The sequence below is a fragment of the Rutidosis leptorrhynchoides genome, chromosome 4 (assembly GCF_046630445.1).
Source record: "Rutidosis leptorrhynchoides isolate AG116_Rl617_1_P2 chromosome 4, CSIRO_AGI_Rlap_v1, whole genome shotgun sequence".
NCBI classification, from domain to species: Eukaryota; Viridiplantae; Streptophyta; class Magnoliopsida; order Asterales; family Asteraceae; genus Rutidosis; species Rutidosis leptorrhynchoides.
In genome coordinates this window covers 426,059,236-426,084,482 of record NC_092336.1, presented here as the reverse complement: position 1 = coordinate 426,084,482, position 25,247 = coordinate 426,059,236, and the positions used below count along the sequence as shown (strand labels likewise).

At 35.3% G+C, this 25,247-nt stretch overlaps 1 non-coding gene across 1 annotated transcript; it reads right to left on the bottom strand.

Moving 5' to 3' along the window:
* Positions 1-24,503: 24,503 nt before the first annotated feature.
* On the bottom strand, positions 24,504-24,610 carry LOC139846358 (small nucleolar RNA R71). Its single transcript, XR_011759071.1, has one exon. It is a non-coding gene; the product is annotated as a small nucleolar RNA R71 (small nucleolar RNA).
* Between the last annotated feature and the right edge of the window lie 637 nt (positions 24,611-25,247).

Here is a 25,247-nt window from a genome sequence, read left to right as displayed (position 1 = left end):
GAAAATCCCTATAAAGCTCGCGCATTCTGATCGTAAAAATTCACAAAATAATATATCTCTCTCTCTCAATATATCGTATATATTTATATTTATATTTTAATTTTAATTTTAATTTTAATTATAATTCTAATAATAAGGGTATGTTAGCGAATGTTGTAAGGGTGTAAGTCGAAATTCTGTCCGTGTAACGCTACGCTATTTTTAATCATTGTAAGTTATGTTCAACCTTTTTACATTAATGTCTCGTAGCTAAGTTATTATTATGCTTATTTAAAACGAAGTAATCATGATGTTGGGCTAATTACTAAAATTGGGTAATTGGGCTTTGTACCATAATTGGGGTTTGGACAAAAGAACGACACTTGTGGAAATTAGACTATGGGCTATTAATGGGCTTTATATTTGTTTAACTAAATGATAGTTTGTTAATGTTAATATAAAGATTTACAATTGGGCGTCCCTATAAATTACCATATACACTCGATCGGACACGATGGGCGGGGTATTTATATGTACGAATAATCGTTCATTTAACCGGACACGGGAATGGATTAATAGCCACTAGAATAATTAAAACAGGGGTGAAATTACATTCAAGGGTAATTGGTGTAATTGCTAACAAAGTAGTAAAACCTTGGTTTACACGCAGTTGATAACCTGGTGTATTCATTAAACAAAGTATTAAAACCTTGTTACAATTCGAATCCCCAATTAGTTGGAATATTTAACTTCGGGTATAAGGATAATTTGACGAGGGCACTCGCATTTTATATTTATGACTGATGGACTGTTATGGACAAAAACCAGACGGACATATTAAATAATCCAGGACAAAGGACAATTAACCCATGGGCATAAAACTAAAATCAACACGTCAAACATCATGATTACGGAAGTTTAAATAAGCATAATTCTTTTATTTCATATTTAATTTCCTTTATTTTATATTTAATTGCACTTCTAATTATCGCACTTTTATTTATTGTTATTTAATCGCACTTTTAATTATCGTACTTTTTAATTATCGCAAGTTTATTTTATCGCACTTTTATTATTCGCAATTTCATTATCGTTATTTACTTTACGCTTAAAATTAAGTCTTGTATTTATTTTATATTTTACATTTGGTTTTAACTGCGACTAAAGTCTTAAAATCGACAAACCGGTCATTAAAACGGTAAAAACCCCCCTTTATAATAATAATAATATTACTTATATATATATTTGTATTTTTATAAAAGTAAACTAATATAGCGTTAAGCTTTGTTTAAAGATTTCCCTGTGGAACGAACCGGACTTACTAAAAACTACACTACTGTACGATTAGGAACACTGCCTATAAGTGTTGTAGCAAGGTTTAAGTATATCCATTCTCTAAATAAATAAATATCTTGTGTAAAATTGTATCGTATTTAATAGTGTTTCGTTGTAAACTTTAATAGTATTTTATACCCCTTAGCTTTGACATCACCTACCGACAGAGAGGATATAGAAGAGATGATTGTCCTCTCACCTCAGCTACTCTGGTATATTATGATAATGTCAGCTCTGTATACCTCTCTAGTAATCCTGTTCAGCACCAGCGGACCAAACATATTGAGATAGACATTCACTTTTTTCGTGATATTGTTGCTCAAGGACAGGTTCGGGTCCTACATGTTCCGTCCAGATATCAGTTTGCCGACATCTTCACCAAAGGCCACCCGTTTGCTTTGTTTGACGAGTTTCGCTCTAGTTTGAGCGTTCGGCGTACTCTCGCTCCAACTGCGGGGGGATGTTAGACATATTTATTCATTATGTTTGTTGGGCTTAGCCCACTTGTCATTGCTAGGGGTTTTGCCTATATAAGGCATCTCTTATGTATTGCACAATTGACCAAAAAAGAATATCATATGAATATACAATTTAACATGGTATCGAGCTAGGTCAAACATATCCACCGGCACAACTCCGGTCACCTGTAAATCAAGTTCATTTTTTTTTTCCTGAAACTCTGTCCTTATTCTTCACGTCCCGACACAGTCGGTTACAAGAAAGTTTCTATTTTCGCCCATTTTAATTTGTTGATCGTCGCTGTAAACCACCTATCGCCGCCGTGAATCGCCTCCACCGTTGTCGTGACCCCACGTTTTATCTTTCAGGTCTGTAAAAAATAAATAGGTGTGTGTTTTCGAACGACTGTAGAGTCGTGACCCCAAACTTGGGGATTTTCTTTTGGTCAAGAATAGAAGAAAAAAAAACAAGATAAGGGGTGTATGTGGGTTTTACTGGAAATCAAAAAGAAAGAAAGATAACAATTATGGTAGTTGGTGTATAGTTTTGAAAAGGGTGGTGATATGTACACAACCTTTTTTTCTTCATACACAACCAAATCTAATTTTTTTGACTATAATACCCTTTCATGTTTAAAAGAGGTGTGATTAAATTTAAGATGAGGAAAGGATATTATAGTCTAAATATTTAATTTTGTTGTGTATGAAGAAAAAAAGGTTGTGTACATAAAAAGAAAAGGGTGGACCCTTTGTTATTGCATCGAAGAACAGAAAAAGGTTTCACTTTCTTTATTAAGATCTTTTCTAGATTTTAATTAATTGTTCCAAAAAAAAGAAAAAGTTCAATTACGTGAATCAAGAAAAGGAGCAGCCTCCTAAATCTAGTAATCCACCGGATACTATTAAGAATCGAAGAGATAATTATAGCTATGAGGAGTGAAGGCAACTACAAGCGCGATAATGATACTAATACCCAACTTCTGAAAATAATTCAAACCCAACAGCAAGTTTAAAATTAAGTTCAATAGCAGGCCCAACAATAAGCCAAACAGCAGGCTCAATGCTTTTACACAGCCCAACCCGATTACGGTAGTGTTGGGTGGCACATGGACACGGGTGCGTCTTCACATCTTACCTCCTGTATTAATAACCTTTGTACTATTTTTAATAATTGCAAATATCCATCAGTAGCTGTTGGTAACGGGAACACCATTCCCGTAACTAACACCGGTCATAGCGTGTTACCCAATGCCCACCGATCGTTACATTTAAATAATGTACTTGTCACCCCTAACATCGTTAAAAACCTCATATCTGTTCGTCAATTTACTCGTGATAATTTGGTTTCTGTTGAATTTGATCCTTTTGGCTTTTCTGTGAAAGATGATTTGACGCATCGTCTTCTTCTACGATGTGATAGCACCAGGGATCTCTACCCACTTACATCACCCAACTCCCATTCTTCTCAGCAGGCTCTTCTCATCAGTCCAGTTACATGGCATCAACGTCTCGGACATCCCGGACATGATGTATATACACTCCAATGATCAGCTCTTAGCAGCCCATGTGAGTCACCTAACCATGTGGGAACCATCATTTAACATCTAGCATGAAATATCTCACAAAATAACAAACTAATGGAGCCTATATGATGGAGCAAGATTCTCGTGAATGAGAGTGTACACAAACACTTTCATTTTGCAACTTACATGCATTAAACTACTCTCTCTCAAGTGTTCTTCCATTGTTCTAAGTGTTCTTCATCATCTTCATCAAAATCTAGCTCAATATAATTCATAAATCCATACATAAACCAAGTTATAAAACAACTACTCAAGAACACACCAACAACACTTCCAAGTTTGCTAGCTTACTTCCAATCTTGCAAATCCACTTTGAGTGATCATCCAACTTCAAGAAATCTTTCTTATTTACATTAAGATATCTTTATAATACAAGGTAATACTCATATTCAAACTTTGATTCAATTTCTATAACTTTAACAATCTTATTTCGAGTGGAAATCTTACTTGAACTTGTTTTCGTTCCATGATTCTACTTCAAGAACTTTCAAGCCATCCAAGGATCCTTTGAAGCTAGATCTATTTTTCTCATTTCCAGTAGGTTTATCCACAAAACCTGAGGTAGTAATGATGTTGATAACATCATTCAATTCATATATATAAAACTACCTTATTCGAAGGTTTAAACTTGTAATCACTAGAATATAGTTTAGTTAATTCTAAACTTGTTCGCAAACAAAAGTTAATCCTTCTAACTTGACTTTTAAAATCAACTAAACACATGTTCTATATCTATATGATATGCTAACTTAATGATTTAAAACCTGAAAACACAAAAAACACTGTAAAATCGAATATACACCGTCGTAGTAACACTGCGGGCTATTTTGGGTTAGTTAATTAAAAACTATGATAAACTTTGATTAAAAAGTTTTTCTTCTGGAAAAATGATTTTTCTTATGAACATGAAACTATATCCAAAAATCATGGTTAAACTCAAAGTGGAGGTATGTTTTCCGAAATGGTCATCTAGACGTCGTTCTTTCGACTGAAATGACTACTTTTACAAAAATGACTTGTAACCTGTATTTCCAACTATAAACTTATACTTTTTCTGTTAGATTCATAAACTTAAGTTCAATATGAAACCATAGCAACTTGAATCAATCAAAACGGATTTAAAACGAAGAAGTTATGGGTAAAACAAAATTGGATAATTTTGCTTGTTGTAGCTACGTGAAATTTGTAACAAATCTATACAAATCCTAACTTAATTAACTTATATTGTATTATACATGTATTCTAACATATATTATGTAATCTTGGGATACCATAGACACGAATACAATGTTTTGACATATCATATCGACCCATCTATATATATATATTTCGGAACAACCATATACACTCTATATGCAGTAATGTTGGAGTTAGCTATACAGGGTTGAGGTTGATTCCAAAATATTATATATACTTTGAGTTGGGATCTAGCCCGAGGCTTGTATACACGAGGTCGTGGATTGATTCAAGATAAAATATATTGCATTAATTATGTACATCTAACTGTGGACAACTAGTTGTAGATTAATAACGAGGACTGCTGACTTAAAACACTCAAATCATTAAAACGTAATAAAAAAATGTTGTAATTATATTTTGATCATACTTTTATATATATGTACATATTTGTTATAGGTTCGTGAATCAACCCGTGGCCAAGTCTTACTTCCCGACGAAGTAAAAATCTGTGAAAGTGAGTTATAGTCCCACTTTTAAATCTAATATTTTTGGGATGAGAATACATGCAGCTTTGTAAATGTTTTACGAAATAGACACAAGTACTTGAAATTACATTCTATGTTAGGTTATGAATACCGAATATCACCCTTTTAGCTTGGTAACCTAAGAATTAGGGAACAGACACCCTAATTGACGCGAATCCTAAAAGTAGATCTACAGGCCCTAACTCCCCCCATACTGGAAAATGGTATGCTTTAGTACTTCGAGTTATTAGTACAGATGGATTTCTGTTTTGGGGATATTCTATATGCATTTTGTTAATGTCGGTTACCAGGTGTTCAACATATGAATAATTTTTATATAGATTGTATGTTATTGAAAAATGAAATCTTGTGGTCTATTATTACGATTTGATAAATATATAGGTTAAACCTATAACTCACCAACATTTTTGTTGACGTTTAAAGCATGTTTATTCTCAGGTGATTATTAAGAGCTTCCGCTGTTGCATGCTAAAATATGGACAAGATTTGGTGTCAGCATGCTTGTATAATATTGTTTAAAACTGCATTCGAGATTTACTTTGTTGTAACATATTAATATTGTAAACCAATATGTATTGGTAGTGTGTAAGTGTGATATTTTTAGATTATCATTTCTGGATAATCTAGGTGGTGAACTTTTAACCTTGTCGATAAAATAAAGGTTACGGTTTGTTTTAAAAATGAATGCAGTCTTGAAAAACGTCTCATATAGAGGTCAAAACCTCGCAACGAAATCAATTAATATGGAACGTTTATAATCAATATGAACGAGACTTTTCAGTTGGTATCCGAGCGTTGGTCTTAGAGAACCAGAATTTTGCATTAGTGTGTCTTACCGAGTTGTTAGGATGCATTAGTGAGTCTGGACTTCGACCGTGTTTTCTTCTAAAACGATTGCTTAACACTTTTTGCTGGAAACTATATATTATTAACATGTAAATATTATGTGATATATTAATCTCTTAACGTGTTTGATATTGTGTGATAGATGTCTACTTCTAGTACAAATCCCATCGACTCACCTATTAATAATGAAGAGTCGAATATATTTTGGGAAGATTCACAAAATCCCGAGGAGGAACCGGAAGAGGAGGAACCGAAAGAGGAGGAACCAGAAGAGGAGGAACCAGAAGAGGAGGAACCAGAAGAAGAAGAGGTTTCGGAGGAAGAAATATTAATACCAACAGTTAAACGATTAAATAAAAGAAAATCCTCAACCAACGGACCAAACTTAATAATGGTCAATGGTGTTTCCGCCGAGGAAACAAAATATTGGGAAAATTACCAATTTTCTGATGAATCGGATCCCGACGAGGATTCCGTTGATGTTATAGAAATTACCTCGACCCAATTTGAAAAAGCAAAAGAAAACAATAAGGGAAAGGGTATCAAAATAGAGAAACCTGATTACAACCCCGATGAACTTTATATATATCGTAAACGCCCGTAGTTCTTAGATTTTAACAATAATCCGGGAACATCTAGGCCACCAGGTTTTTCTAAACCATTTGTGAAAATGACAGCTCGTATTAGAGGATCACCAAGTATCCCTAGGAAATTAGCCAAACGAACTAAGTCCGAAGAAAAAGAAACGAGTGAGTCGGAATAAAGAGTTGTAATCATGCTGTGTAATATATGTATTGTAGTGTGTTTGTATTTTTTATATGTAAAAATTGCTTGTATTGTTTGTTAATAACCTTTTACGAATCTAATCCTTGTTTATTTTACAGTATAAAAACAAAAATGGACGTTAAGGATAGACAACCAAAAATTTTAGAAGACCTACCAGGACATATGATTGATGAAATCTTGTCTAGAGTCGGGTAGAATTCATCAGCACAATTAGTTACGGCAAAATTAGTTTGTCAAAAATTTGAAAGACATTCCAGGCATGCCTTAGTATATAAAAGGCTTTCCTTTGAAAGATGGGGTATATCACATTGGGGAGACTTTAAGTTACGCCAAGTTTTCTTTAAGGCATTTAGTGCGAAAACCCAGATGCAATTTTACGCTACGGGTTACGAACCTATTTTGACTCAACATATCCCAACATATGACTCCGTTCTTTAGAAAGAGCTTCTAACATGTAACATAAAGAAGCATGTTATGCTTACGGGTTAATAATATTCGCTTCTCATCAAATTGAGAAAAAGAACATTGGGTTGCAACTTTTAAATAAAACATTCCCACAAGTGACGGACTCGGTAGTTGAGGTGAGAAACAAGGTTTTTAGATTGCTACGGGGCTGTTGGGCATTACGAAACCCTCGTCCTTTTGACGATGTTACAACATGCTGCCTAGCTAACGGTCATAATGGTTATCTGCTACATAACCAAGGATGGGAAATAATATTAGTACAACCAGAATGCATGACTTGTTTCTGGACTTATGAATTACGTGTCTTTATTTCTTTTGCTGAACGGCTTGCGTACTAACTAGAATTGCCTTTATAGCTGCCGAGTAGCAAGTTATTATGTGCTATATTTCATCCTATATGTATAATCGTGGTATTGTATGTTTGTAAAATTTTGTATAAAAGTTTGAACGCGAAATATTATTGTAATAAGTTTTTCATATAGAATCATAGTAGTTGAATTGTATAATAGCTACTAAGTATGAACTTAACGGGTAGGTACTACCCGAATTAAAACTATAAAATGATAATATGAAGAAAAAGCTTTTATAAATAAGTTCATATTATGCTACGAAATACTATTGACTACTCTTAAATTCTATATGATTAACTCAATTCTTTTGGCTATTTTTGAAGAAAATGGCACCGACGACTCGTCAGAACTTGAACATGAGTGAGGAAGACTTTTGTATTTTACTTGCTGCAAACATAGCCGCCGTGCAGGCCGCAATGCAAAATAACAACAATAATTCTGGTTCTAGCAGTGGAACTAATTCTACAAGAAATCGTGTAGGATGCTCCTACTAAGAATTCACTGCCTGCAAACCTTTGGAATTTGATGGAACCGAGGGTCCAATCGGATTGAAACGGTGGACCGGGAAGGTTGAATCGGTGTTTGCCATAAGTAAATGTACTGAAGAAGACAAAGTAAAGTACGCTACGCATACCTTCATAGGTACTGCGTTAACATGGTGGAATACCTATCTCGAGCAGGTGGGACAAGATACTGCCTACGCGTTACCGTGGTCAGCATTCAAGCACTTGATGAACGAGCAGTATCGTCCTAGAAACGAGGTCAATAAGCTCAAGGTAGAGCTTATAGAGTTACGAACACAAGGGTTCGACATTACCACGTATGAACGACGATTCACAGAGTTGTTCCTATTGTGTCCGGGAGCGTTCGAAGATGAAGAAGAGAAGATCGACGAGTTTGTAAAAGCATTACCAGAAAGGATTCAAGAAGATGTGAGTTCACACGAGCCCGATTCCATACAAAAGGCAAGTCGAATGGCTCATAAACTCATAAATTAGATTGAGGGAAGAATTAAAGAGCATGCGGCCGAAGAAGCCAACACGAAACAACTCAAGAGGAAGTGGGAGGAAAATGGTGACAAGAGTCACCAGTACAACAACAACAATTACAACCACAATCGCAACAACTATCCCAATAACCGCAACAACAATCGCGACAATAACTGCAATCCTAATAATAACTACAACAAACGTCCCAACAACAACAACAACCACAATAGCAACCATCCCAACAATAATAACAAAAGGCAAAAATCATGTCAGAGGTGTGAAGGATACCATTCGACAGGGTTCTGCACGACAACGTGTACTAAGTGTAAGAGAGGTGGTCATAGTGCGATGAAGTGTGAAATCTATGGACCGGTGATTAACAAAAATAATGCAACGAGTAATGTCGGGATAAGTAATGCCGCCTTTATTTGTTATGGATGTGGAAAACCAGGCCACGTCAAGAGTAAATGCCCAAACCAAGGAAATACAAATGGGCAAAGCCGTGGAAGAGTCTTCAACATTAATTCGGCAGAAGTGCAGGAAGACCCGAAGCTTGTTACGGGTACGTTTCTCATTGACAATAAATCTGCTTATATTTTATTTGATTCGGGTGAGGATAGAAGCTATATGAGTAGAGATTTTTGTGCTAAATTAAGTTGTCCACTGACGCCTTTGGATACATATGTCGGAATCGAGAAATTAAGCTGGTTAGTGAAACATTTAAGATTGATTTGATACCAGTAGAGTTAAGAAGTTTTGATGTGATAATTGGCATGGACTGGTTGAAAAAGGAGAGAGCAGAGATCGTATGTTACAAAAATGCAATTCGCATTGTACGGGAAAAAGGAAAACCCTTAATGGTGTACGGAGAAAAGAGCAACGCGAAGCTAAATCTTATTAGTAATTTGAAGGCGCGAAAGCTAATAAGAAAAGGTTGCTATGCTGTTTTAGCACATGTCGAGAAAGTACAAACTGAAGAAAAGAACATCAATGATATTCCCGTCGCAAAAGAATTTCCCGATGTATTTTCGAAAGAATTACAGGGACTACCTCCAAACCGATCCGTTGAATTTCAAATAGATCTTGTACCAGGAGCTGTACCAATAGATCGTTCTCCATACAAACTCGCATCCAGTGAAATGAAAGAATTACAAAGTCAATTATAGGAACTTTTAGAGCGTGGTTTCATTCGACCAAGTACATCACCATGGGGAGCTCCTGTTCTATTTGTCAAGAAGAAAGATGCTACATTCAGGTTGTGTATCGACTACTGAGAGTTGAACAAACTTACCATCAAGAACCGTTACCCATTACCGAGAATCGACGACTTATTTGATCAACTACAAGGCTCGTCGTTTTATTTGAAGATCGATTTACGTTCTGGATATCACCAAATGCGGGTGAAGGAGGATGACATTCCGAAGACTGCTTTTATGACGTGTTACGGTCATTACGAGTTTATGGTTATGCCGTTTGGATTGACTAACGCACCAGCTGTGTTCATGGATCTCATGAATCGAGTGTGTGAGCCATATCTTGACAAGTTTGTCAATGTTTTCATCGATGACATACTTATTTACTCGAAGAATGATCAAGAGCATGAAGAACATTTGAAAAAAGTGCTAGAGTTGCTGAGAAAAGAAAAACTGTACGCTAAGTTTTCAAAGTGTGCATTTTGGTTGGAAGAAGTTCAATTCCTCGGTCACATAGTGAACAAAGAAGGTATTCAGGTGGATCCAGAAAGATTGAAACTGTTGAAAAGTGGGAAACCCCGAAAACTCCGAAACACATACGCCAATTTTTAGGGCTGGCTGGTTATTACAGGAGATTCATCCAAGATTTTTCCAAAATAGCAAAACCCTTGACTGCATTAATGCATAAAGGGAAGAAATTTGAATGAAAGGATGAACAAGAGAAAGCATTTCAATTGTTGAAGAAAAAGTTAACTACGGCACCTATATTGTCATTACCTGAAGGGAATGATGATTTTGTGATATATTGTGACGCCTCAAAGAAAGGTCTCGGTTGTGTATTAATGCAACGAACGAAAGTAATTGCTTATGCGTCTAGACAATTGAAGATTCACGAGCAGAATTGTACGATGCATGATTTGGAATTAGGCGCGGTTGTTTTTCCATTAAAGACTTGGAGGCACTACTTATATGGGGTCAAAAGTATTATATATACTGACCACAAAAGTCTTCAACACATATTTAATCAGAAACAACTGAACATGAGGCAGCGCATGTGGATTGAATTGTTGAATGATAACGATTTTGAGATTCGTTACCACCCGGGAAAGGCGAATGTGGTAGCCGACGCCTTGAGAAGAAAGGACAGAGAACCAATTCGAGTAAAAGTTATGAATATAATGATTTGCACTAACCTTACTACTCAAATAAAGGAGGCGCAACAAGGAGTTTTAAAAGAGAGAAATTTAAAGAATGAAATACCCAAAAGATCGGAGAAGCATCTTAATATTCGGGAAGACGGAACCCGGTATAGGGCTGAAAGAATTTGGGTACCAAAATTTGGAGATATGAGAGAAATGGTACTTAGAGAAGCTCATAAAACTAGATACTCAATACATCCTGGAACGGGGAAGATGTACAAGGATCTCAAGAAACATTTTTGGTGGCCGGGTATGAAAGCCGATGTTGCTAAATACGTATGAGAATGTTTGACGTGTTCTAAGGTCAAAGCGGAGCATCAAAAACTATCAAGTCTACTTCAACAACCTGAAATCCCGGAATGGAAATGGGAAAACATTACCATGGATTTCATCACTAAATTGCCAAAGACTGCAAGTGGTTTTGATACTATTTGGGTAATAGTTGATCGTCTCACCAAATCAGCACACTTCCTGCCAATAAGAGAAGATGACAAGATGGAGAAGTTAACACGACTGTATTTGAAGGAAGTCATCTCCAGACATGGAATACCAATCTCTATTATCTCTGATAGGGATGGCAGATTTATTTCAAGATTCTGGCAGACATTACCGCAAGCATTAGGAACTCGTCTAGACATGAGTACTGCCTATCATCCATAAACTGATGGGCAGAGCGAAAGGACGATACAAACGCTTGAAGACATGCTACGAGCATGTGTTATTGATTTCGGAAATAGTTGGGATCGACACCTTCCGTTAGCAGAATTTTCCTACAACAACAGCTACCATTCAAGCATTGAGATGGCACCGTTTGAAGCACTTTATGGTAGAAATTGCAGGTCTCCAATTTGTTGGAGTGAAGTGGGGGATAGACAGATTACGGGTCCGGAGATAATACAAGAAGCTACCAAGAAGATCATCTAAATTCAACAACGGTTGAAAACCGCCCAAAGTCGACAAAAGAGCTACGCTGACATTAAAAGAAAAGATATAGAATTTGAAATTAGAGAGATGGTCATGCTTAAAGTTGCACCTTGGAAAGGCGTTGTTCGATTTGGTAAACGAGGGAAATTAAATCCAAGGTATATTGGACCATTCAAGATTATTGATCGTGTCGGACCAGTAGCTTACCAACTTGAGTTACCTCAACAACTCGCGGCTGTACATAACACTTTCTACGTCTCGAATTTGAAGAAATGTTTTACTAAAGAAGATCTCACTATTCCATTAGACGAAATCCAAATCAACGAAAAACTTCAATTCATCGAAGAACCCGTTGAAATAATGGATCGTGAGGTTAAGAGACTTAAACAAAACAAGATACCGATTGTTAAGGTTCGATGGAATGCTTGTAGAGGACCCGAGTTCACCTGGGAACAAGAAGATCAGATGAAGAAGAAGTACCCGCACTTATTTCCAGAAGATGAGCCAACACCTCCAATCGTTTAAAATTTCGGGACAAAATTTATTTAACGGGTAGGTACTGTAGTGACCCGAACTTTTCCATGTTTATATATTTATATATTAAATGAAATTGATCTTTACATGATTAAATGTTTTCAACATGTTAAACAATCAAACTTGTCAAGACTTGATTATTTGAAATGAGTTTCTTATAGACAACTGACCACCCAAGTTGACCGGCGATTCACGAACGTTAAAACTTGTAAAAAATTATATGATGTTATATATATATATATATATATATATATATGGATATATATATATAGTTAACATGATATTATGATAATAAAGTATCTCACTAGGTATATTAACAATGAATTGTATACATAAAAATGAGTTTATTGAATTAAGAAACTCGAAACGATATATATAACGATTATCGTTATAACAACGTCTTATTAAATACATATGAATCATATTAAGATATTGTTACACTATGTTTAAATATGTTAAATGATAAGTAAACATATCATTAAGTGTATTAACAATGAACTACATATGTAAAAACAAGACTACTAACTTAAGGGTTTCGAAACGAGACATATATGTAACGATTATCGTTGTAACGACATTTAAATGTATATATATCACATTAAGATATATTAATACATCATATTATCATGATAAAATAATAATTTAACATCTCATTAGATATAATAAACAATGGGTTAATAACATTTAACAAGATCGTTAACTTAAAGGTTTCAAAACAACACTTACATGTAACGACTAACGATGACTTAACGACTCAGTTAAAATGTATATACATGTAGTGTTTTAATATGTATTTATACACTTTTTAAAGACTTCAAGACGTACTTCTACTTAAAAAAATGCTTACAATTACATCCTCATTCTTTTTCATCAACAATTCTACTCGCATGCACTCGTATTTGTACTCGTACAATACTCAGCTTCTAAATGTATTTACTATTGGTATATACACTCCAATGATCAGCTCTTAGCAGCCCATGTGAGTCACCTAACCATGTGGGAACCAACATTTAACATTTAGAATGAAATATCTCACAAAATAACAAACTAATGGAGCCTATATGATGGAGCAAGATTCACGTGAACGAGAGTGTACACAAACACTTTCATTTTGCAACTTACATGCATCAAACTACTCTCTCTCAAGTGTTCTTCCATTGTTCTAAGTGTTCTTCATCATCTTCATCAAAATCTAGCCCAATATAATTCATAAATCCATACATAAACCAAGTTATAAAACAACTACTCAAGAACACACCAACAACACTTCCAAGTTTGCTAGCTTACTTCCAATCTTGCAAATCCACTTTGAGTGATCATCTAACCTCAAGAAATCTTTTTTATTTACAGTAACATATCTTTCTAATATAAGGTAATACTCATATTCAAACTTTGGTTCAATTTCTATAACTTTAACAATCTTATTTCGAGTGGAAATCTTACTTGAACTTGTTTTCGTGTCATGATTCTACTTCAAGAACTTTCAAGCCATCCAAGGATCCTTTGAAGCTAGATCTATTTTTCTCATTTCCAGTAGGTTTATCCACAAAACCTGAGGTAGTAATGATGTTGATAACATCATTCGATTCATATATATAAAACTACCTTATTCGAAGGTTTAAACTTGTAATCACTAGAACATAGTTTAGTTAATTCTAAAGTTGTTCGCAAACAAAATTTAATCCTTCTAAATTAACTTTTAAAATCAACTAAACACATGTTATATATCTATATGATATGCTAACTTAATGATTTAAAACTTGAAAACACGAAAAATACCGTAAAACCGGATATACGCCGTCGTAGTAACATTGCGGGCTGTTTTGGGTTAGTTAATTAAAAACTATGATAAACTTTGATTTAAAAGTTGTTCTTCTGGGAAAATAATTTTTCTTATGAACATGAAACTATATCCAAAAATCATGGTTAAACTCAAAGTGGAAGTATGTTTTCCGAAATGGTCATCTAGACGTCGTTCTTTCGACTGAAATGACTACATTTACAAAAAACAACTTGTAACCTGTATTTCCGACTATAAACTTGTACTTTTTCTATTTAGATTCATAAACTTAAGTTCAATATGAAACCATAGTAACTTGAATCACTCAAAACGGATTTAAAACGAAGAAGTTATGGGTAAAACAAGATTGGATAAGTTTGCTTGTTGTAGCTACATGAAATTTGTAACAAATCTATACAAATCCTAACTTAATTAACTTATATTGTATTATACATGTATTCTAACATATATTATGTAATCTTGGGATACCATAGACACGAATACAATGTTTTGACATACCATATCGACCCATATATATATATATATATATATATATATATATATATATATATATATATATATATATATATATATATATATATATATATATATATATATATATTTCAGAACAACCATTGACACTCTATATGCAGTAATGTTGGAGTTAGCTATACAGGGTTGAGGTTGATTCCAAAATATTATATATACTTTGAGTTGTGATCTAGCCTGAGGCTTGTATACACGAGGTCGTGGATTGATTCAAGATAAAATATATTGCTTTAATTCTTTACATCTAACTGTGGACAACTAGTTGTAGGTTACTAACGAGGACTGCTGACTTAAAACACTCAAATCATTAAAACGTAATAAAAAATGTTGTAATTATATTTTGATCATACTTTGATATATATGTACATATTTGTTATAGGTTCGTGAATTAACCCGTGGCCTAGTCTTACTTCCCGACGAAGTAAAAATCTGTGAAAGTGAGTTATAGTCCCACTTTTAAATCTAATATTTTTGGGATGAGAATACATGCAGCTTTGTAAATGTTTTACGAAATAGACACAAGTACTTGAAATTACATTCTATGTTGGATTATGAATACCGAATATCACCCTTTTAGCTTGGTAACCTAAGAATTAGGGAACAGACACCCTAATTGACGCGAATCCTAAAGGTAGATCTACGGGCCCTAACTCCCCCCATACTGGAAAATGGTATGCTTTAGTACTTCGAGTTATTAGTACAGATGGATTTCTGTTTTGGGGATATTCTATATGCATTTTGTTAATTTCGGTTACTAGATGTTCAACATATGAATGATTTTTATACAGATTGTATGTTATTGAAAAATGAAATCTTGTGGTCTATTATTACGATTTGATAAATATATAGGTTAAACCTATAACTCACCAACATTTTTGTTGGCGTTTAAAGTATGTTTATTCTCAGGTGATTATTAAGAGCTTCCGCTGTTGCATGCTAAAATATGGACAAGATTTGGTGTCAGCATGCTTGTATAATATTGTTTAAAACTGCATTCGAGATTTACTTTGTTGTAACATATTAATATTGTAAACCAATATGTATTGGTAGTGTGTAAGTGTGATATTTTTAGATTATCATTTCTGGATAATCTAGGTGGTGACTTTTTAACCTTGTTGATAAAATAAAGGTTACGGTTTGTTTTAAAAACGAATGCAGTCTTGAAAAACATCTCATATAGAGGTCAAAACCTCGCAACGAAATCAATTAATATGGAACATTTATAATCAATATGAACGGGACATTTCACGTGCGACTCCCTTTTTCTGTTTCTAATTCTAATGTTCATGCTACTTTTGATATTATCCATTCGGATTTATGGACATCTTCAGTTTCTAGTCTTAGCGGTTTAAAATATTATATTATCTTTCTTGATCATTTTTCGCATTATGTATGGGTTTTTCCGTTTCGCAATAAATCTGACGCACTCACCACATTCATACATTTTTGTACATTTGTTCGCACACAATTTAACAAAGAAATTAAAGCTTTTCAATGTGACAATAGAGGTGAATTCGATAACACTGCTTTTCATCAACTTCTTCAAACTAATTCTAACAACCCGACTTTTTCCGTTTACTATCGTTACATGTCCGTTAAATATTTAAAGGTGATTACTTAGACTTTGTGTATTTAACAGAATTAAATGCATACTTGATCCTAGTGGATTACTTGAATTAATATGTTATATTAATTTATGAAGTTATTTCGGGTAGCGAAATAACTAGAAAACGTTACGATTAAGTTATTCGCTTAGAAAGCTTTTCAGTTTACGGAACTCAGAAAAACGACGAAATAATTATTTTTAATAATTATTGACTTTAAGAAAAACTAATTTAATTTATTATTTATTTAATGAATTAAATCCGGTGATTTCGTTTCAACGACTAGTTAACGTTCCGGAGACCCGATACAGTTAACGGCACTCGAAACGGACCACGCGCGTACGAGTAACTAAGCAAACGAGCCTAGAACACCCCTAAGTGGGCCCCTACGGCCAAACCCACCCCATGCACTCTTGATGGACTATGTTGAGCTTAATGGACTCGAAGGGGGTTTAGTGAGGCCCTAGACTTAAAATATAAAAGGAAAAATTAATGCATAAGCCTCACACATAAACATTGTAGTCGACAATTTGCTTCCTCTTCCCCCTTGGAAACTGTCGGCCACCATCACCACTAAAACACCATCATCAAGTTGAAATTAGATCAAACGTTGTGCATAAAGGTTGTTCCCTAAATCGTTCTACACACCCTAGAATCAATCAATTTTGTTTTTAAGGTATATTTGCAAGCCCTAACTTTTATAATTCAGTTGTTTTGTCAATTACATAGTGTAATCAAGTCTAGTGCTCAATTAATGATGTTTTGTGTTGTCGTTTATCGTTTAATTGATCGATTGATGTTGTTTGAATGAAAAATGATTTTTGTATTTAATGAATCTGATAAAATTGACTTGTGATCTGATCTTATAATATGTTTAAATGAATAGATCTCAAAAATTTATTAATTTTGGACTTTGATTTCGTTTGATTTCCTTATCGTATGATCAAGATATGCTAGTTTGAAGTTTTGACTAGGTTATGCTTGTAATCCGAATTTTCTAAGTTGTATGCTTTATGATTTGGCTAATGAATTGTATACCATTGTATTCCTTGTGAAAAATTATGCATGTTAGACTTAAGATTTGCGTCAAAAGCTTTTGTAATGCTTCCTTTATGTCAAAACAAAGGTTTGGTTTTTAAAGTGTGCTGAAACTGTTTTCAAAGTTAAACAAAATTACCTAGAGTAAATTAGAAATTGATTGAGGCTTTGATCTTTTGGAATATGTTAGTTTATGTGTTCCTTGATATATTTCATTTGTATAATAACTTCTGAAAACGTGAATTGCCATGAGATATAAGCTTGGTCAAATAACATGTCTATTTGTTGATTAAAACTGAAGGGTCTGTAAAGATTGGATAATCTGTACTAATTGGCTAAAGGAATGTATTTGATTATTTTATCACCAAAACTTTGGGATTTTTTGATATATCTCCAATTGGCCGTTCATCAAAATCTATTTTCAATATTTTATGAGAAATGTTTTGAAACTGACGCGCGAGCAGAAACTGATTTGGTAAACCGTAACTAGACCTTCTCTGATATCTGACTTGTAGACATCGTATGAGGGTTGGGTTAGAATTTTTGGAATAAATTTTGAGTCTAGTTGTGATCTGGAGTTGGCCATGATTTTAGGAATTATGTGCTAAACGTTATACTTGATTCTTTCTACGATGTACGTATTTTAAAGACATGCGATAAAGTGCGAATGTGCAATTTGCTTAGCTATGAGCTGTAAAGTGTTACTTGACCTAGGTTTGACATGTTGACATGACCTACTGTGATATTTGACTTTAGTTGACCACTTTGACCGAGTTGACTTTTAAGTTGACTTTAGTTGACTTGCTTGGACTAGTTGACTTTTAATTGCTTGTTGAGTCAGTCTGAGCACTAGGACTTTGCGTACACTATGTGTTGACATAGTGTGACCTATATGAATACTTAAGGTGACCTATTTGACTAGGTTACATTGTTCAGTCGTGATTGTTCGACTACAGTACGATTTTACTAAGAGATTTCAGTGCTTTTGCTAAGGTGAGTCTACAGTCCCTACTACATTTTTACAGGGATGAGATAACATGCTTTTTACAAATGTTTTACATATTAGGAAAAAGTAACTTAAAATACTATACATATGAGTTCAGATCAAAAATCTCTTAGCTTGATTATATTAATTACTTTACGTAAGCTCGACTTATAGGGACGGTACCGTTAGGTTTGACAAACCTCGCCTCAACATAACAGGTGCTTATTTTGTTTTTACTTGTACACTTGATCGGTGTATGCTTAGAAAGGGTAAAGGGAAGACGTGTAGCGCTTAGCTATCCGCGGGTTAAGCTTTATAATCAAGTGCTCATGCTTATGTATAATTTTTACGATGTTTTTCCATAAATCTTGTGGCCTAACTTACGAAATGCTTTACTAAACCTGTAGATTCACTCAACGTTTTTTGTTGATGTTTTGCATGTTTTTATCTCAGGTCCATAGAGGTATAGCTTTTCCGCTTTACAGAGTTGTCATGCTTGTTTGCTGTTAGAACTGGAATGTTATCCAGCATATTTTCAGTCATGTCTTACTTCAAGAACAAATATTCGCATTGAAACTATTTACTTATTGTAATGTTTTGGGTTCACTTACGTTGGTCGTTTATGTCAACTACTTTTCGGATTCATTTCTTTTAATAAATGACTTTCTTTTTATATTTAATGCGAATACTTTTCGGAAACGTCTCATATATAGGGCGTGACCGCTAAACTGTGTGACCGAATTAATACACCGTTAGTGGATTCTGACGGGGTATTACGTTTGGTATCAGAGCAGATCGGTTACCTAGGACTAGGCTGCATTAGAAAGTCGAATTGAGGACGTCTTTTGAGTCTGGACTGTAACCCTAGACTTGCTAAGTTACATGAACCATAGTTACGCTACTTTTTTCCTTACTTGAATGATATGATTTCTATGTGCGCTAACTTTGTATTTTTCTCGAGTGCTAGATGACTTCTTCTAATCCTATCATTCTTACCAAATCTGATACGAAATCTGAGGAAACTGTGCAAGCAGAAGGGAACACTATACTCGAGTTTGTAGATGATACAGAGTCTGAACCCGAGATGGAATCCGAGCAGGAGGAAGAGCCGAAAGAGGAAGAACCGGAAGAGGATCCCGAGGAGGACCCGGAAACCGAATTCGAATCTGAACCTAATTTACCCGATTCACCTACTCGTTCCCAGTCACCTTTTGTTTATCCCGACTTTGTTAACCCCTACGAACTGAGAGGCCACCGTAGGATACCTAAAGGACCTGTTCAAGCCAATAACCCATTCTATAAGAGTTTTCGCTATGACAACCAATCACTTGAGATGTGTCGTCATTATCATCCCTATGACACTTCTGCTTCCACTTCTAAACCTAGTACATCCACTACTACTGCTGCTAATGACAACAACCCCAATGACCTTACGTCAAGAGTTGAGAACCTAGAGAGAATGGTCGAGTATTTGTTGAAGGAGCTTCAAAAACGGAAATAGAGATTGCTCGTTTGGACTTGTTCCATGCTACTAGAAACTATTTTATTATAATTGCTTATTACTTGATACTTGCACATACATTGCTAGACGTGGTTTTGATTTCATGGTTTTTACTTATGACATGATGGATATGTTACTTTCTTTGGTTATGCATGGATTTTGAAAGAGAATTTTGCTACTTAAAGTGTTTAGTTACTATTGTGAATTGTTATCGTTACTACTGCTATTGCTACTTAGTGTTAATACCACTACTGTATACTGTCCATGCCACTGTTACTACTAAGCACTATGTACCACTACTACTTACTACTAGCACTACTAGAATTTTTATGATTTAATATTAATTACTATGCATCACTACTCGTTGCTAGTATATTTGATTATAGGCTTGTTTATCATTGGAACTAGCATGTTATGCTATTTTGCATAAAAGTGCTCCCCATAGTGAAGAACATCAGGGTCACAATGCTCAGATTTGTGACAGGTGCAAGAAGGCAGGCTACATGTCTAAGGACTTCAGAGATAGAGCTCCAGTTCTTTTTGTAAAGAAGAAGGATGGATCTATGAGACTGTGTATCGATTACAGAGAATTGAATAAGCTGACTATCAAGAATAGATATCTGTTACCAAGGATTGATGATTTGTTTGATCAATTACAAGGATCAGCATGTTACTTTAAGATCGATATGACCTCAGGTTACATCAGATGAGAGTAAAGGAGACAGATATACCGAAGACAGTGTTTAGGACACGCTATGGACATCATGAGTTCACAGTAATGCCGTTTGGATTGACGAATGCACCGGCTGTGTTCATGGATCTCATGAACCGTGTGTGTAAGCCATATCTGGACAAGTTTGTTATTGTGTTTACTGATGATATTCTGGTATATTCTAAGAACAAGGAAGAACATGAACAACATCTCCGTTTGCTACTAGAGATGCTCAGGAAGGAGCAGTTGTACGTAAAATTTTTGAAGTGTGATTTCTGGCTGCAAGAAGTGCAATTTTTGGGTCATATCGTAGGTGTCAATGGTATTCAAGTTGATCCTGCGAAGATAGAAATGGTTAAGAAATGGGAGACGCCTAAGTCGCCAACGCAGATACGACAATTCTTAGGTCTCGCCGGTTATTATAGAAGATTCATTGAGGGGTTTTCTACTATTGCCCGATCGTTAACAGCATTGACTCGCAAAGGTAAGAAGTATGAATGGGATGAGCTTCATGAGTCCGCATTTCAGTTGTTAAAAGAGAAATTAACTACTGCCCTAATTTTGTTTTTGCCCGAAGGAACCGAGGACTTCGTGATTTATTGTGATGCTTCACTACAGGGTTTTGGTTGCATGTTGATGCAACGTAAGAAAGTGATTGCCTACGGATCACGACAACTAAAGATACATGAACAGAACTATTCGACTCACGACTTGGAACTTGGTGCTATGGTCTTTGCACTGAAGATGTGGAGAAATTATTTGTATGGTACTAAGTTTACTGTTTTCATGGATCACAAGAGTTTGCAACATATTTTCGACCAGAAACAGCTTAATATGAGGCAGATACGTTGGATAGAGCTATTTAATGACTACGACTGCGACATTTGCTATCATCCTGGCAAGGCTAATGTGGTTGCAGATGCCTTAAGTAGGAAGGAAAAGGTTAAACCTATCCGAGTTTGAGCATTGAACTTGATTGTCTGAATGAACCTTACTTTACAGATACGCGATGCACAACTAGAGGCATTGAAGGAGGAGAACGTTACTACTGAGTCCCTTAGAGGGATAGACAAAAAGTTTGTCAGTCGAGAAGATGGAACCTGATACTTCATAGATAGAATTTGGGTACCGAGATTTGGTGGATTGAGGGAACTAATTCTAAATGAGGCACACAAGACAAGGTATTCTATTCACCCTGTATCCGACAAGATGTATCAAGATCTTAAGGCACTGTATTAGTGGACTAACATGAAGGCAGATATAGCAACTTATGTTAGTAAGTGCTCAACGTGTGCTAAGGTGAAAGCAGAGCATCAGAGACCGTCAGGACTGCTGACACAGCTAGAGATTCCCCAATGGAAATGAGAATGTATTACTATGGATTTTGTCACTAAGTTGCCCAAGGCTGTTTGAGGTGATGATACGATTTGGGTTATCATTGATCATCTCACAAAGTCTGCTCATTTTCTACAGATTAAGGAAACAAATAAGATAGAGAAGTTGGCACAGGTCTTGATATAGCTCCATTTATATATGTTTTATTTCGTGATATCTACCTCACTTTGCTCGATTTATGACTATCTTGGAGCCTATTTTGTGTGCTATTGAGCTAAATGGTAAATTAAGGGCTAAGGAGTTGATTTGGTGTAAAATTAACCAAATCTTGGGCAAAATTGGCTAAGGAAATGGAAAGTGCAGAATCAGCATCAAAAGCGCCGCTCCTCATTCAAGAGCGCCACTCTTGTGAGCCAAAAGTGTCGCACCAACTGAAAAAGTGACGTTCTCATGCACATTTCGGCTCCATTTTCCTCCAGTGAGCAAAAGCGCCGTTCCTAGAGTGAAAAGCGTCTCTCCTATTCATCCAAAAGCATCGCTCCTCAACAAAAGTGTCGTCCCTATTTAGAGCTAAAAGCGACATTCCTGATCAAAAGCGCCGCTCCTCATTAAAGCCAAAAGCGGCGCTGCTGACCAAAAGCGGCACTCCTGTCATTGTTTCAGCCCAGATTTTCAGCATTATAAAAGGAACGAGATTAGGTAATTTTTCATATGTATCTTAGGGAGCAGCTGCTTAAGGTCCGAATTTCACATACAAAACCCTAATTTCATCATCCATTGGTGTTCAAGGGTGGATTCAAGGAAGCTAGCTCAAGGTTCATCATTGTTTAGCTTAGATCTTCATTTTCTTTATATTTTGGGTTGTAATCTACACTTTACTTTTCATATTTTGTATTGATTACTTGTAATAACTTGAAGATGATGATGATTTACATTTCTATGCTTATTATTAGTTTAATTTTATCTATGATTGGCTAAATCTCTTGTGTTTACTTATCTATGAATCTCTAATGCTAGTGTTTGCCCCAAATCAATTGATTATTGTTTTTTGAATGAATTACATGATCATGTGTTGTTAAGTTAGCTAAAGATCCATGGCTATGAGTTTGTTTTAGGCTTGACTTTGATTACATATGTTGTGTAGCTCTCTTAGTGATTTGAGAAGTGAATCAATATGTACTTCAACACCTTAGGTGATCTAGGCAACTAGCTTAGGAATTGCAATTGATTGTGTTCTTGATCTAGGTTGGTTTTCAATTGGACCCTAGTCAACATAGTAATGCCGATTATCTTAAGTGATTTCGATAGTTGGGGGTTTTAAGTGATTTCAACCCAAGCTCAATCTCAATGACCAAATCATGCTTAACTCGATCATAGGATATAAAGCTTATGTGAATTCGCGAAGTATCATTTGATTTGAGGTTTAGTAGTGATGCTAAATATTTAATAGTTCAACAACTAATGAGATAGCAAAATAGGCAAAACGGGGCAAGCCAAGCATAGAGAGGATTAGATAAGTGAACACGTCTTAGTTAATTTGTTTTAAGTCTTAATACTTCACTACTTTTTTCTTACTACTAGTTTAATTGATAAATTTAGGTTTGTTTAATTGCGCAAGTTTTAGTTGTTAGTTGATATCAATCGAAACCCCCAATCAAACAACCCCTAGGACAATGGATAGTTTCAAATATCCGACTTACACCATGTCTGGGACGAACATGATAAGAATACTTACATTAAAGTGCTATAATAAACGGGTTCTAAGTGTTCGTTAGTTGTGTGTGCTTGATTGTAGTGTTTGAATCAAATATAAATTAAGCGGGTAAATGATGTATATCGCACGAACGCATCACACTTTCTTGACGCCATTGCCGGGGATGTGGTTAGCCTAGTTGGTTATTTGGTTTAAACTTTTAATTGTTCGATCCTTTCGTAGGGGTTCACCCTTACGAGAGTTACTTTTTGCATTTTATATTATTATTTTTATTTGGAAAACCGCTTGTGTTTGTGTTGTGATTGAAGGATAGGTACCTTTGGTGTATGAAAACAAGGTCTCACAAGGATCAAGAGTTCACACATCCATTCTTCGATCCGAAAAGACACGAGCACGGGGTTTATAATCGTACAGAAGAAAGGGTATTAAGAAAGAATTTCGAAGCTTTGCCATTTTGTTTAGAAGAGATGGATCCAAACGGTAATCCAATTCACGATGAAGAGGGCAATCCTAATGGTCCTCCGGTTAATCAAGAATTATTGACTGATCCAAACGACACACCAATGTGGAAAACTAGATTAGTTGCACCAACAATGATAGCACCGGCTATTACAAAACCACCAATTGAAGAGCATAATTGGAAGATCGAGGGTAACTTTTTCACGTTGATCAAGGATACATACTTTCATGGGTTGATAGATGAGAATCCATTCGAATATATTCAACACTTTAATGATCTTTGTGATATTCACAAAACCAAAAACATCACCAATGACGCTTTTAAACTAAGGGCATTCCCCTTCACACTTCAAGGAGACGCAAAAGCTTGGATGCGAAGTTTACCATCCGATTCCATAAGGTCTTTTCAAGAATTAACAAACAAGTTTATCAATCATTTATTTCCACCGTCAAAAGTAGAGCGACTTAGAATGGAGATTAATGGGTTCACACAACGGGATGATGAGAGTTTGTATGATGCATGGGTTCAATTCAAGAAGCTACTAAGAGCTTGCCCACCGCATGGTTTGACGAAGATGGAGTATATCAACACATTCTATCGGGGTTATAATACTTTTACGAAGGAATATCTTGATTCTTCATCCGGTGGGGTATTTATGTACAAATCACCAAATGCGGCCAAAATTATGTTAGAAGACATCTCGGTCAACACGTATGAATGGGCACCTTTACTGCGAGATTTGACAAGGAAAAGTGTAGCACAAGTCGAGAGTGATAATGGGCAAGTGACAATTGCAAGCTTGAACAATCAATTTCAAACATTTGGGAAAGAATTGAAGAAGATTCAACAAACGGTAGTTGCAATGCAAGTAGGTTGTCAATGATGCGAGGCTCACATCTCACGAAGAATTGTCCTCAAATTACTTAATGCAATCATGTTGATCTAGATGATATTCCCATGAATTCGGATGCTCATGTGAACTACGTGAGTAATCAAAACTACCAACGGGGAGGAACATCTAACCAAAGCTACTACAATCCTAATCAAAAACAAGTATCATTCAACAACCAAACCAATACACCACCCGGATTCACAAACCAAAACCGAAATCAAGGTTACAACAACTATAACCAAAACCGAAACAACAATTTCCAATACCAAAACCAACAACCTTACAACAAGCAAGCCAATTCGAATTATCAAA